Genomic DNA, 13402 nt, shown 5'->3' with positions numbered 1-13402 from the left:
TTTACTTTTAGTCACTGTTTTCGAATCAGTAAAAGGCAAGTGAAATAAAGCAGTCCAATTACATGACGGATAAAAGGTATAATATGTAGGAACGCAGTAAAGATAAATGGTCACGGGCAGTTGTGTTTTTCATGTCTGCAACATAAAGTGATCGATAAGAATCTGATAATCAGGCGTATCGGCGACTAAGACAGCAGGCCGAATCTCTTTTACTCAACGGCTCCGTCATGGAAGGAAGAAACGCCCTTTTTCTCGAAAAAGGAATATATTTTACTTGCAAGACAGTTGTAAATTTTCCGGGAAAGTACATTAGCCTGGAATATTATAACATATGTTTGAAAAAAAAATATTGTTCGAAAACAATAAAAAGCGTAATTTTTAGGTCATATGACCAAGCTTTTCATCATTAAATTAACAAAAGTAAAATGAACCAATGAAAAGTTTTATTAACAAGTCACATGACCTGTTATGCTTACGTTACGCGCTGCGCGCCGCGCCTCGGATCACTTCCGGGTGCGCTAACGCGGCGTGTCATATAACGCATTACGCGACAACGTAGGTCAAGAATATAGTCAAAATGTCTCCACCAACCAGCGTTCAGAACACAACCCCTTTCAGCAGTCAAAAAAGTTCTGTTAAATGACAACAGAGGGGACAGGCAACAAGAACCATCAGTCAAAGAGGGGAGGGCAAGTTCTTCTCTTCCGGGTCATGTTGGGGCGCTACCGGAACTGATCGAATTGGTAGTCTACAGTGTTTCTGGATGTTTCAGACTAAAGCTGGCGTCAGCATGAGACCACTACCATCTCGTAGCTCCGTCGTGGCCATTCCACGAGCAATCATGGCAGCCGCTCCCCACCAGAAGCCTGCGGGAGTCGGAGGCCCCCAAGACTTTTGTAGAATCTTCACGGCTGAGGGGACGCTTTTCGAGAATGGGACCCAAGCCCTATCAGGGAAGGGTCCGAGTTCCAAGGTGTCCCAGGGCCATTTTAGTGGACCAGGCCCAAAACCGAAGAGCCGGCCGCCATTTTGAGAGTCCTGTGGCAGCCGCCTATCGCTGCACCGCAAGAGCGGGAGCAACTCAACTACATGATGAGCGAGACGCTGTAGTCGCAAGAGCGGGCGGTAAACAGCTGAATGGCGGAAGAGGCACAGTGTAGCAAAAGCGGGCGGAATGGCAACTAAAACGGTAAAGGGGCGCCCCACTACAGCTTGTCTTCAGGTCAAACGGATTGTGGGACAAGGTCCAGAATTGAAGAGTCATCAAAAGGCAAAAAGTTCCGCCGGACCCCGGGAGCCGGCCGCCTATGTCGGGGGCGATCTCAGGCTACACCAGTGCTATAAGACTTGGGGAGGGTGTCGGAGCCAAGCGTCTTCTCCGAGTCCATGGCCATCACACCGCCCCTCAGGGGCCTCCGTCAAGCTGTTTAGGAAGCTAACATATCACATTGTTTTCTAATGCAGTCAGGTCCACAAACGACACTCACTTACTTTGAGAATAGTGAAGCTGCAGTAGGTGGAAATAAGCTTCAGACAGTGTTACAAGCACTGCTCAGAACTCTTAACTATGGCACCCAACATCCAGAACTTATGCTATTTGAGAATGGCAGTGACATCGAAGCATCTCAGGGACCAAAACCATTAACGTACTTTCACGTATGAAAATCTTACTTGGGGAGGGGGCAGGAGCGAAGCGCCCCCTCCCAGTCAGCGCCACCACACCGTATGTTGAAAATTTGAAGCCATCGTTCTACAAAGTCAACCAAACTTGGATTGAAAAATCTAGAAAAATGTACAAACTGAAAACCAGTTTTGGTCTGCATAGCATCAGTAGCAACGCTTGAGTCAGCTTTGTGTCAAGCCGCCATTTTGATTCAACAAAGCACAGGCATTGAAAAAGGCTCAAATTCAGAACTCTAAACTATGGCACCCAACATCCAGGAGCTTGCCATCCGGATCTTGGAGCCTTGTGCTGCTTTCGATCTATTCACACATCGGTCCACTACTGACATCATCTTATAAACCAACGTTATGTAAATAGTTTTTTAATAAAATGTTTTACCCTGTTTCTTTGCTGGTGTGTTGTCTATATTTTTAATATTTGCATAGGGTTTGTCGTTATTTTGTGCGGGATGGGTGATGGAGCCGAGCTGTCTTGCAGCCCTCATGGTGTGGAGCTCAGTTCATCTCACTATTTTCGTATTTCTCATGAAGGGTTGTTCCTAACATTTCTATTTTAGCGAGGTCAAAAAGAGATCCAATTAGTGGCCTACTGATTTTGCTCGATTACTTTTATTTTTTTTACACGATTTTTCACTATCTGCAAAGACTAAACAGAGTATTGCGACTTTGTGCTTGTTTGTAAATAGAGAATGATCCAAAGAGAACCAATTCTAAAACAGTAAATGCTTGGACAACAATCAATCAAATGGAGAGACAAGCAGGCACGACGGATTACAACGGGGGCAAAGGCTTGCGTTAACTACCGTTCACTATCTGCAAAGAGAGAGTACTACTAAGACAAAAGAGGGGAGGGGGGGGTGCAGCGTTCAAAGCACATCAGCGTGCATAAATACGAAAATGTTTTTATCTATCACGTACTTGACATTTTAAAGCTTTTCATATTTGCTATTAAAAAACCAATGAAATTCACAGAAAAAACCATAGGTTATAGTGGATATATAGTTAGGAATTTGCATTTACAAAACCTTGAAAATTCAATGAAAAAACCATTGGTTTTAGGCCATATATAGTTAGGGATTTGCATTTACAAAACCTTATTTTACTCGCATAAAACCATTGAAATTCCATATATAGTTATAAGCGCTAACTATATATCGCGCACCCGCAATCCACTGCTGATGATGTCACATATTACATCATTCATGACATGGTTAGTGACATCACTGATGACATCTCAAATGACATCACTGATGACATCACTGAAAACATCTCATTTGACATGACTGATAACATCACTGATGATATCATTCATGTGATAATACGATGAACCTCTTCAGACTCTAATATAACCTTAGATACAATCAGTGTAAACAGACACTCACAGACTGTCACTCATCCATGGAGTTACTCACACACCTAGTCAGTCATGCAAAGAATCAATCACACCTCCATTTCCTCAACTATACAGTTATACAAAATGTACTTATTCAAACATATATTAACACATATTTACTCTATTATACAATCCCTGATACAAGTTCACAATGATCCATACAGCCACTCACACATTCACTGGCTCTTATGCACAGTTATTTATATATGTCAACTCTCACATGTACTGTGTTTTATATATGTACTTACTTTGACATGTAGCACTGAGATATCCATTCACTCACCAATGCACTCATGCACACAGTCAACCGCCCATACAGCTGTTTCCACATGCACTTTTGAAACCATACATCTAGTGAATCAACTGCTCACACATCTATGCACAGAGTCATACACCTCCCAGCCACCTACACACACACTCAGTATCCCATACAAATACTTGGGCAACCAATCAATAACCCATATAGTTACTCATATAGCTACTTATCAACACATGCAACAGTTTACAGAACAACAGACATAATGATGCACAAATTAAGACAGTTTAGTCACTAACCCATGCACTCAGTGAGACACATTTAATCACTCACTCATACAGTCAGTCATGCACCTACTAAATCCTTCATCCAGACACTTATATATCCACTCATTCTTCAACATGTAAGAGATATTTTAACTTTACAGAAACATACAGTCACTGCATGTTGTCATCAGTGATGTCATCAGTGATGTCATTTGAGATGTCATCAGTGATGTCATCAGTGATGTCACTAACCATGTCATGAATGATGTAATATGTGACATCATCAGCAGTGGATTGCGGGTGCGCGATATATAGTTAGCGCTTATAACTATATATGGAATTTCAATGGTTTTATGCGAGTAAAATAAGGTTTTGTAAATGCAAATCCCTAACTATATATGGCCTAAAACCAATGGTTTTTTCATTGAATATATATATATATATACACACACACACATCTATATATATATATATATATATATATATATATATATATATATATATATATATATATATATATATATATATATATATATATATATATATATATATATATATATATATATACACACATAGTAACCTATAAGTCACTCCTATGGCAGGCTTTAACAATCCTGGAGGCAGAGTGCTTGCTTTTATGTGAGAGGGTGCCCTAGCATGAGCTGGGCCCCTCTGTAGCTTTCGGAACCATCTTCTTATAGCTGTTCTATGATCTAGCCATACCATATACTCTTAAGTGCATTATAATCCTTGCGGGTAATGCTAACTTTTGTTTGGTTTATCCAAACATGTCGTGTAAGGTGTCAAACACTTTGGAATACTATCCCACCACCAGTCCTGGTGGCGGGGGTAGCATTCCACCCTTTTAGAGGGAGAAGACATGTAGTTACTGGTTAACCCGGTTTAAAGTTAAACAGAGACTCTGCATCACAAAATGGATGCTGCTGCCACAGACACGAGTCTGACCTCCTGCTGCTGCGCGAAACTCCAGCAGGGGAGGCCTGGACAATAGGTTTCCTGTCCAGGGAGGTGCCTGCACCTCCCCAGACAGGGTTTTGTGTATTGGGGCAGGGAGGCCTGCATCAGCAGATGCTTTTCTAGACATTTCCTGGGGTACAGAAGGTGCTCCATGCATAGCCCGGTTCAAACCAGTTGCTGGGGCACTCCAGCCCCGCTCTGGCGCAAAACTGGACAAAGGGAAAGGGGTGTAACCACCCCCTTCCCAGGTCCACCCATAGGAGGGACCTACCAGGTAGTCCAGCCCCTAACCTTAGTATAAGAATAGGAGCTGTGTCCCTAGGACTTTAGATTACCCTGGAAGAATCTTTGCAAGACATATCCTGGACCTTCGACATTCCATATCGACTGGAAGACGGAAGACATCTCCCTTCTGGTCAAGGCGGGACCACCCTGTGCAAACAGGCACCACCAGTAACTTGCCGGTCTGCTTTCTGGAAGGCTCCCGCCGGAACTCGCAGACTCTGCGACTCAGTACACAGACTTCCAGATATCTCTGACCCTGCTCGACGATCCCAGCAAAGCGGAGGCCCGTAGCGGACACGACAGACATGGGACCAAAACTCCTGGACATCCTGCATTTTGCTAACTGCATCAACTCCCGAGGTAACTCACAGTTGTGCATTGGGGTACGAGAAGCCCCGGACCCGAGCACCATTTGCATCGAAGCTCAGCCCTCCAAGAGTGTCCCGTGGGGCCCGCTCTTTCATTTCAGCTTGACGTATCTTCCCGGTTCCTACTTCGTTGGCTAGTGGGCCCCGGAGGACTCCATCTTGAATCTAACTTGCGTTCCAGGTTGCTCCAGGCTTGCTCCAGCTTCCCTACAACGGAGAAGCGCCACAGACCTTGCTGGTCTGCACCGAAGCCAATCTTAATCTCCTGCGTGGATTACGTTTGCCAAGGCTTGTTGGGTCCAATCCGTATACCGACCCCGCAGTCAACTAGAACTTTCGTGGGACAGCTCGAATCCAGCTCCTGATCGTCGTCGACACCTCCTGGACCTCGTGTCTGCAGAGACAAGCTTCACCTCTTCACCTGAAATCAACGCGACGTCGCCTGGTTCCTTCCTGGTACCTTCCTGGCCACTGGCTAGTGACCCAGACTCTGTCCCCTCTGCTTTCAGGTTCTTCAGATTTTCGACCGACCCTTGGATCCACCCGGACACTTTTCCTCTGGTCGCCTGCAGCACTTCTTTGCAGATCTAAATAGAAAACGACGACGAAACCCGACACCAAAAGGCACCTATGCACCCAGCTTCCCTGGGTGAGGTAACAGGAGTACTCCGGTGCTACCGTGGGTCTTGACTCTCGAAGTGTCCTAGTCTAAAGGGGTTTTGTCTTAGTCCATCCGGAAGTGCCCTAAAACAGTAACTTTGTAACATCTTCGTTTCCCATAGAAAGTCAATGGTAATTCGCGGCTGTGTTTAGACACTGCACGCGTCTCCTGTGGGCCTCCTACTTCCTAACCTTTGGTTGTTTAGTGTAGCCCCAGCGATTCCCTAGGCCTACTTTCTATTCCAGACTTGTTTCTTATACCACTATTTTAGTATATGGTTTGTGAGGCCCCTAGGGCAAAACGTATACTGTGCAACTTATCGTATGCTAATTAAGTAACTTGTAATGTACTTTTACCTCTGACCTCATAAAGAGTGCAGAGGGGTTGTGTTTAGAATAAATACATATATTTTTGATATATACCTTGTGTGGTGTTCTTTCATTTGGTATTCAAGGGATTATCATTGGTAAAATAACTAGTTTCACATGCTCTCTGAAGTCTTAGCCTATTGAATGCTGGTCCATGCTACCGCTAGGATAGCGTTCTAGAAGGTTGACTTTACAACCACCATCAATAAGGGTCTATTAGACTGGTGCAAGGTGCCCACTAGAACTAGTGGACATCATATGCCAGGCTAACTTCTCACACTAGCCCCCCGTGCCGCAGCGGATTTCGCCTTACATTATTGGGGAGAGCAGCAATGATCAAAAAGAGTGCTGCCCAAGCGGTTATATGCCCTTCACCACTCCTATTTCCCGATCCCCCCGCACTCTTCGTGGGAATAAAGGAAGACCAATAAAATACCAGAAAAAAGAGAAGAGGGTCCAAGGAATATTTATAGACCTGCACGGATAAATCCCCTATCCATATATGACAAAAACCACAAATACATGGGTCTAAGATAAAGTGTTCCACAGTTAATACCAAAATTACACCAAACAAGAAGTAAAACCAGATGAGAGAAGTGTCATTCAGAGAAGTAGATTCCCATCAGTCACATTCTGAAAAAATCACATTCGTACAAGTATTCATGGTGCGATAATGACAGAGTATCTCCGTGCTAATTGTTCTCTGACAGGTTTAATTGTTAAATGCTCCCAGGTTGTTCTTAGATGATAAACAATTTCTTAAAGATTGGTCACTGATAGCGTGGCGATGCACCAGAGATTGGTTAATCTTCATTATCAGTACTGCGAAGCGCATCGCTGACGCTATACTAATGAAATCCAGGTATTAGAGGGACAAATAAAATCTACATTGACCAATGGGTCTTTCAAGAAAAGCCTTGATGAAAACAACAAGTCAAATAAAGAATTCAAAGATGGCATTCTCCTTACCTAGATTGAAAATTTATTAAAAGATCTTGCTCGCTTTTCATTTGAAAAGATTTATTTACTCACGAAAGCTATGTACCATAAGAATTTAATAAAAAAGGAGATAGGAGATATGGTTCAAATTCTTCTTCTTCTGGGTCAGAAGACTGGTCCTGTGACTCAGATTCTGCTGACCAGCCAACACCCAAATTCCGGGGAAGGGGTGGCAACAATAGGAGACAATGGGGAGGTCATCAACAAGCCCAGTGGTGGCCGCCAGCACCTTGGCAATTTCCGAATGCACCGTTTCACCCACAAATGGTCCTGTTTAACCCGCATCCTCAATTTTTTTAGAACCAGTCTTTTTTAGGACAGGGCCGAGGCCGTTCACAAGGAAAGCGAAGGGGACAACACGCTCAAGTACATTGGACTCCCCCGAGGTCTCCACGCAGCTTACGCAGTACAAAGAAGGTTCCGCCAGTGGCGGTGATCGAGGAAACGGTTCTCAATAGAGGTTTGGGATTTGTTCTCACCAATACTAGTGATCCTTTTCTCATTCAGCGTGAGCTAGCTAAGTTCTTTCGGAAGATAAGACTCCACTTTTTCTTCAAAAACCAGACCAATGACGGAAATTAGAATATGGGCGAAGATGTAGACAGCGGGCTGAGACCTAAGTCTACTTTCAGTTTCCCTAGTCACTCGGTGCCTGATCAGGTTCTGACTTTTGAAAAAGCTGTCACCTATGACGTTTCCAATCTCAGCACGTTATCCAAGAGCCACTACCAGAACCTTCCAGCAATGGAAAGACAAGCATTGGAGTCCTTGGCCGGAAACTCTACAATTACCATAAAGCCTGCTGATAAGGGTGGGGCTATTGTTATTCTTGACACCAGTGATTATCGAGACAAATGTCTCAGGCAGCTGATGGACGCCAGATCTTATTGTAAACTGTCCACAGATCCGACAGCTAGACTTACTAGAGAGATCACGGAACTTGTGGAAGAAGGGAGAACAGAAGGCTGGGTGTCAGCTCAGGAGGCTAATTTCTTGCTCACTTCCTATCCAGTGATGCCTTATTTTTATCTGTTACCTAAGATACATAAGCCCCAGCGCCCTCCTCCAGGTCGTCCCATTATTTCTGGGATAGGCTCACTGCTTGAGCCATTGTCCACATTTGTGGATCACTTTTGGAGACCCCTGGTCAAAACCATGCCGACCTATTTACAAGATACAAAAGATGTCCTACAGTTACTTCCTCAGATGGAGTTCAAGGGTGAGACGGATTTCCTCGTTAGTTTTGATGTGGAATCCCTTTACACCTGTATTCCCCAGCTAGAAACACTAGATGCAGTCAGGACACTTCTTGATCAAAGACCGGGCACCACAACTACACCAGTTCCTTTAATTATGGAATGTGCCAGGCTCACGATGACTGAAAATGTTTTCAAATATGAAAATCAGATTTATCTTCAAACATCGGGCACATCAATGGGGAGTGTTTTTGCCCCAAGCCTGGCCAACCTTTATGTCCACCTTTTTGAACAAGACTGTGTACTTGTAGAGACCAACCCTTTTCGTAGCCACTTGATAGAGTGGAAACGCTATATTGACGATATATTCGTCATATGGAGAGGGGACTCAGATACTCTTGAGCTGTTCCATATTTGGTTGAACGAACAAAATAACGATCTAAATTTCACAATGGATGCAAGCAAAACCAGTTTGCCATTTCTCGATCTTCGAATCTTTCCATCATCAAGAGGTTTGGAAAGTGAAATTTACAAAAAGCCTATGGCTAGGAACTCACTGCTCACCTACGATAGTTTCCACCCTAAATCTTTACGGGGGCTGCCTTTTGGGCAGTTCCTTAGACTCCGAATGAACGGTTCCACTAGTGAGGATTTTAAGAAACATGCCACTGTGCTTTCTCACAACCTTTGAGCTAGGAAATATCCCAAAAGACTGGTACGGCAATCTTATAAGAGCTTTTAACAACAACCGGGAAGCCCTTATAGAGACTGCATTGCCGAAGCCACCGCTAACACGACTCACCTGTGTTAATACTTTCAACACCCACTCTAATCAGATTCATAAAATTGTGCGTAGACACTGGCGCATTTTGAATGTGGGGCAGAATAAGATTCCACTCCCATTGTTTTCCTTTAAAAGAGGTAAAAACGGGATTGGCTTGTTCACACACGACCACGAGGCACTACCACACCTGAACCTAATACACTCTGGAACATGCCAGCAGTGCACGGGCAAAACCCTTGTGGTACATGTACAGTATGCCCACAGGCTAAACATACCCACGGAGGTCGATATTGGTACTTCAAGACCGTGGAAGCAGCTAAAGCATACTAATCGCAATAGTGAGAAAGTGATATATCTTATCACGTGCCCCTGTTCCAAGAAGTATGTCGGAATGACAACACAAAATATTAAACAACGCATCATGGAACACAAGAGCACCATTCGGTGCAAAAAACCAGCAACCCAGTTGACCAGTCACTTTTTAGAACAAAGACATAGACCTGAAGAAATGTTGTGGACCATCTTAGAACAACCTTACATACCCTCACATATTAGTGGCTACATTCCTATTTAGGAAAGAACAACGCTGGATATTCAAGTTACGGAGCAACATTGATGGCTTTAATGATGAGATTCTGTGGACTCTCATTTGACTCTCCACTTTTGATTTTTTGACACATCAGTTGTGCATCAATTTTGTATATGTAACAGCACTGATACAGATTAGGTTTTATTGGCCCTGAATCTTTTTGTCTTTACAGATCCACAATTCATAGTATTTGGCACTGTGAGGCTTAGGTATCACACTACACAGCCCCTACTTTATGTTTGTGAATGCCATACCATTACTGATACTCACATTAGATCGAGTTTTACTGTCCATCTGTATCTTCTGTGTTGACCTTGTAGTAAATAACTCTTTCTGTTAGAGAAACAATGCTAGAATACACTGTCTTGTTGCCTGTTATTTAGCGCATACTCAACGCTATACTCAACTGGTGTTTTTTGCCATACATCTTTTAATAAGTCTTGCCCCCCTTTTTCTAGACAAATGAACATCCTCGGCATACATTAGCTCAGCCAATAGAGAGAGTCTGTACCTAGTAAAATCCCTCACCAGCCCCCGCTCTCTCTATTCTCAGGAGTTCGAGGCTGCTGTTAGTCGTTGAGTTTTTTGTCTTATTTCTAATATACACCAGTATTATAGATCTCATTCCGGCATAATTATTGTAATGTTCGCTGCTATTTTGTAGTTTTTTATTGCCAGATGCGAGCTGCGTCCCCCGCTCTGCGCATGGCAATTGATTCCTCCTAGCGTTAGCGCTAGCACACACATTCAAAGTACATATCCCGTCGTTGCAAAGCATTCCCTTGTAGTCCTCTGCAAAGGTGAGAGCGTGGGGAGTCACAAGACTACAAATCCCATGAATCTGGGGCATGTTTGTAGTCTTTTGTATCACCCGCCGGATTGGGGGTCGAATCCACGTGACCCACCCATAATATATTCCAGCAGCTGCACACAATTATGTTAGCCGAGCGTGGATATTTAAATCGCTACCCCGGGGGAGACGACACCGCCGGTGACTCTCAGGTTCCGGCCCGGGGTAGCAACGGACTAGGTAAGAGGAGTGACTTACTCTAGCAACCTTGTAGAAATGGCGTGAGTTTGCTTTGTTTTTTGTTTTATGACTGACTGTCTTCGCTAGCCAGGCCATTAGTAAGGGAGCCAGTATGCAAATGTGTTGCCGCGTTTGTCCGTTTTTTTATCTTTAACTATTGCCTTCTTCCCCCGATTGACCCATGTAACTAGTTTTGAGCTACTAGCGCGAGCTGAGTGTTCCAAATGTCATCTTGTTTCGCCTGCTAGAGACAGTTTGGAGCGGACATCTGGGTTTGGTTGAGACAGCATTTCTTCTGCCTCTCCATTTCTCAAGACAGTTTTTACCTAAAATTTAGTCGATCCTGGTCTATTCATGCTATGTAGCAAGTCCAATGTAACCTACGTACTCAATCTTAACTTTTACTTCTTTTTCTATCTGATACTTCATGATGGAGCCTCCTACTATTATGAACATCAGACTTTTATATATTGTATTTGGGTTAGTTTAATTGCTTTCCCTTCTTTCCTATAGAGCGTTGCCTCACGCCCTGAGCGGTTGCCAGGAGCGATGAGTATCCTCCCGATTTGTAACGGGTAAGGTGTTTTTGATATAAAGTCTACCACTTTGTTTGGCTTTGTATGGGCACACATCTATTTGAATGTGGCATTATTGTATTTTTCACTGTTGAGACCATTGTTCCATTTGCACTTCTAATTTTCTTCATTTTTTAACAGGAGTGCGACACCTATGCCTTGTTGCCATCACACTGCTGTGTATAGGTATATGGTTGTATCGTTTAAATAAGACTTTTTTATTCTCCATTTCAATTTTCACAATAAAATGTGCAGTAGTTTGAGTAAGGTCCTGAAGAAAGCCTTATTGTAATTGGCTGAAACATGTCGACTGCATTACCAGTGCGCTCATACATCTATTGAGGGCGCCTTGCACTTTTTTATCCCTGGATACCAAAGGATACAGAATAAACATATTTTTCCTTTTTGGCAATCAATTTTAAGTCACTTATTATTACACTGCACAGTCACGGCATTACACTATGCTTTATTCACAGATCTATTTTATATATTTGTGAGCTCCTCCTGTATGACAACAAGGAGGTGTATAAGAGTTTCCCACATGATGAGAGATATCACCCAGGTTACTGATGGGAATCTACTTCTCTGAATGACACTTCTCTCACCTGGTTTTACTTCTTGTTTGGTGCAATTTTGGTCTTAATTGTGGAACACTTTATCTTAGACCCGCGGATTTGTGGTTTTTGCAATAAAGGTAGACCCTCACACCTTCTTCTGGGGTGGTAAACACCCCAGGATTGCTCTGACCACACTCCAGCGCAATACCTACAATGGCGCGATTGCTTTACCTGATAGCCATGGCTATTACTGGGCCTCTCATCTAATCATCATTAATTACTGGATTCATGCGCCCACAACCACTCCACCTTTAGCCTAGAAAGCTACCACTGGACCCATCAAAACCATCTAAACTACTTATATGGGGGAGCGAGGAACTTTGAAACTACTTCCTCCCACTAGAGTGGCAGTCGAAATCTGGCCCAGAGCCACGAAAGCCATGAAATGGAATCGCAATCCCAGCAGGTAAACACCACTATGGGAGGGGACATTAATGGTCAAGATTGGTAAACTAAAGATCATAGGCCATGGGAATTGATCAGGATTACAAAGATAGGAGACCTGCTGGAAAGGGGCGACCTTATGACATTTGGCTCACTGAAGCGTGAATACAACACTGCCCAACTCTCAATTTTTAAAATAGGCACAGCGCAGACATGCATGGTCGGCTACGGGGCTGCCTGGGGAGGGAATCCTGGAATTTGCACCACTTGAGGGACGGCTTCTCACAGAGGCCCTGGGGAAGGTGGCATTCTCCTCCATGTACCGAATTCTCCTTAACCCCTTCGCTGCTGATGACGAGCTCAGCTCGTCATCAGCCACGGGTGGCGTGTGCTGATGACTAGCTGAGCTCGTCATGTAACGCAGCTTTTAAAAAAAAGCCGCACAGCGCAAAAATCGCCGCAGCAGCGATGCAGTTAATAACAAACCTGACTACTTGAAAGGCCTAAGGGGAAAGTGGGAAAGAGATTTAGTAGAACTAGAAGATAACGACTGGGAAGTCACCTTGATGCATCCCCGCTAAGTAGCAATAAAGGCACGGAACCAGCTGATCCAATTTAAAATCCTGCACAGAGCTTAATATGATAGAAGGCGCCTTTACGCCATGGGGAGAGCGCCTGATCCCTCCTGTCTATGTTGTGCTACTATGGAAGGCTCTTTCTTACACATGGTCTGGAGCTGCCCCAGAATTCAACTGTACTGGTAAACTTTCATGAGGGAATTGTCTGAGGTAATTGGATCTGCCATGAGCCCAGCTATTATTCAGTAACCAGGTTTTGGTGGTCTGCGGAAAACCATACAGCCCAGGAATGGCGAACTGCCATTGACATGTACATGATTGCCGAGAGGGTGACGTACCTCACCAGGGGCTGCGCCCCAGAAAATTCCCTAAAATTTGGGGTAAATGGATCT

General features: G+C 43.9%; 1 protein-coding gene across 4 annotated transcripts in view; it reads right to left on the bottom strand.

Annotated features, from left to right (window-relative positions):
* SUFU (SUFU negative regulator of hedgehog signaling) overlaps positions 1-13402 on the bottom strand; it is a 561046-nt gene that overhangs the window by 197039 nt on the left and 350605 nt on the right. The gene's annotated exons all lie outside the window — the stretch shown is intronic.

The sequence above is a fragment of the Lissotriton vulgaris genome, chromosome 5 (assembly GCF_964263255.1).
Source record: "Lissotriton vulgaris chromosome 5, aLisVul1.2, whole genome shotgun sequence".
In the NCBI taxonomy this organism is placed as follows: Eukaryota; Metazoa; Chordata; class Amphibia; order Caudata; family Salamandridae; genus Lissotriton; species Lissotriton vulgaris.
The sequence above is the reverse complement of the archived record's forward strand: the minus strand, read 5'-3'. Positions and strand labels throughout refer to the sequence as shown.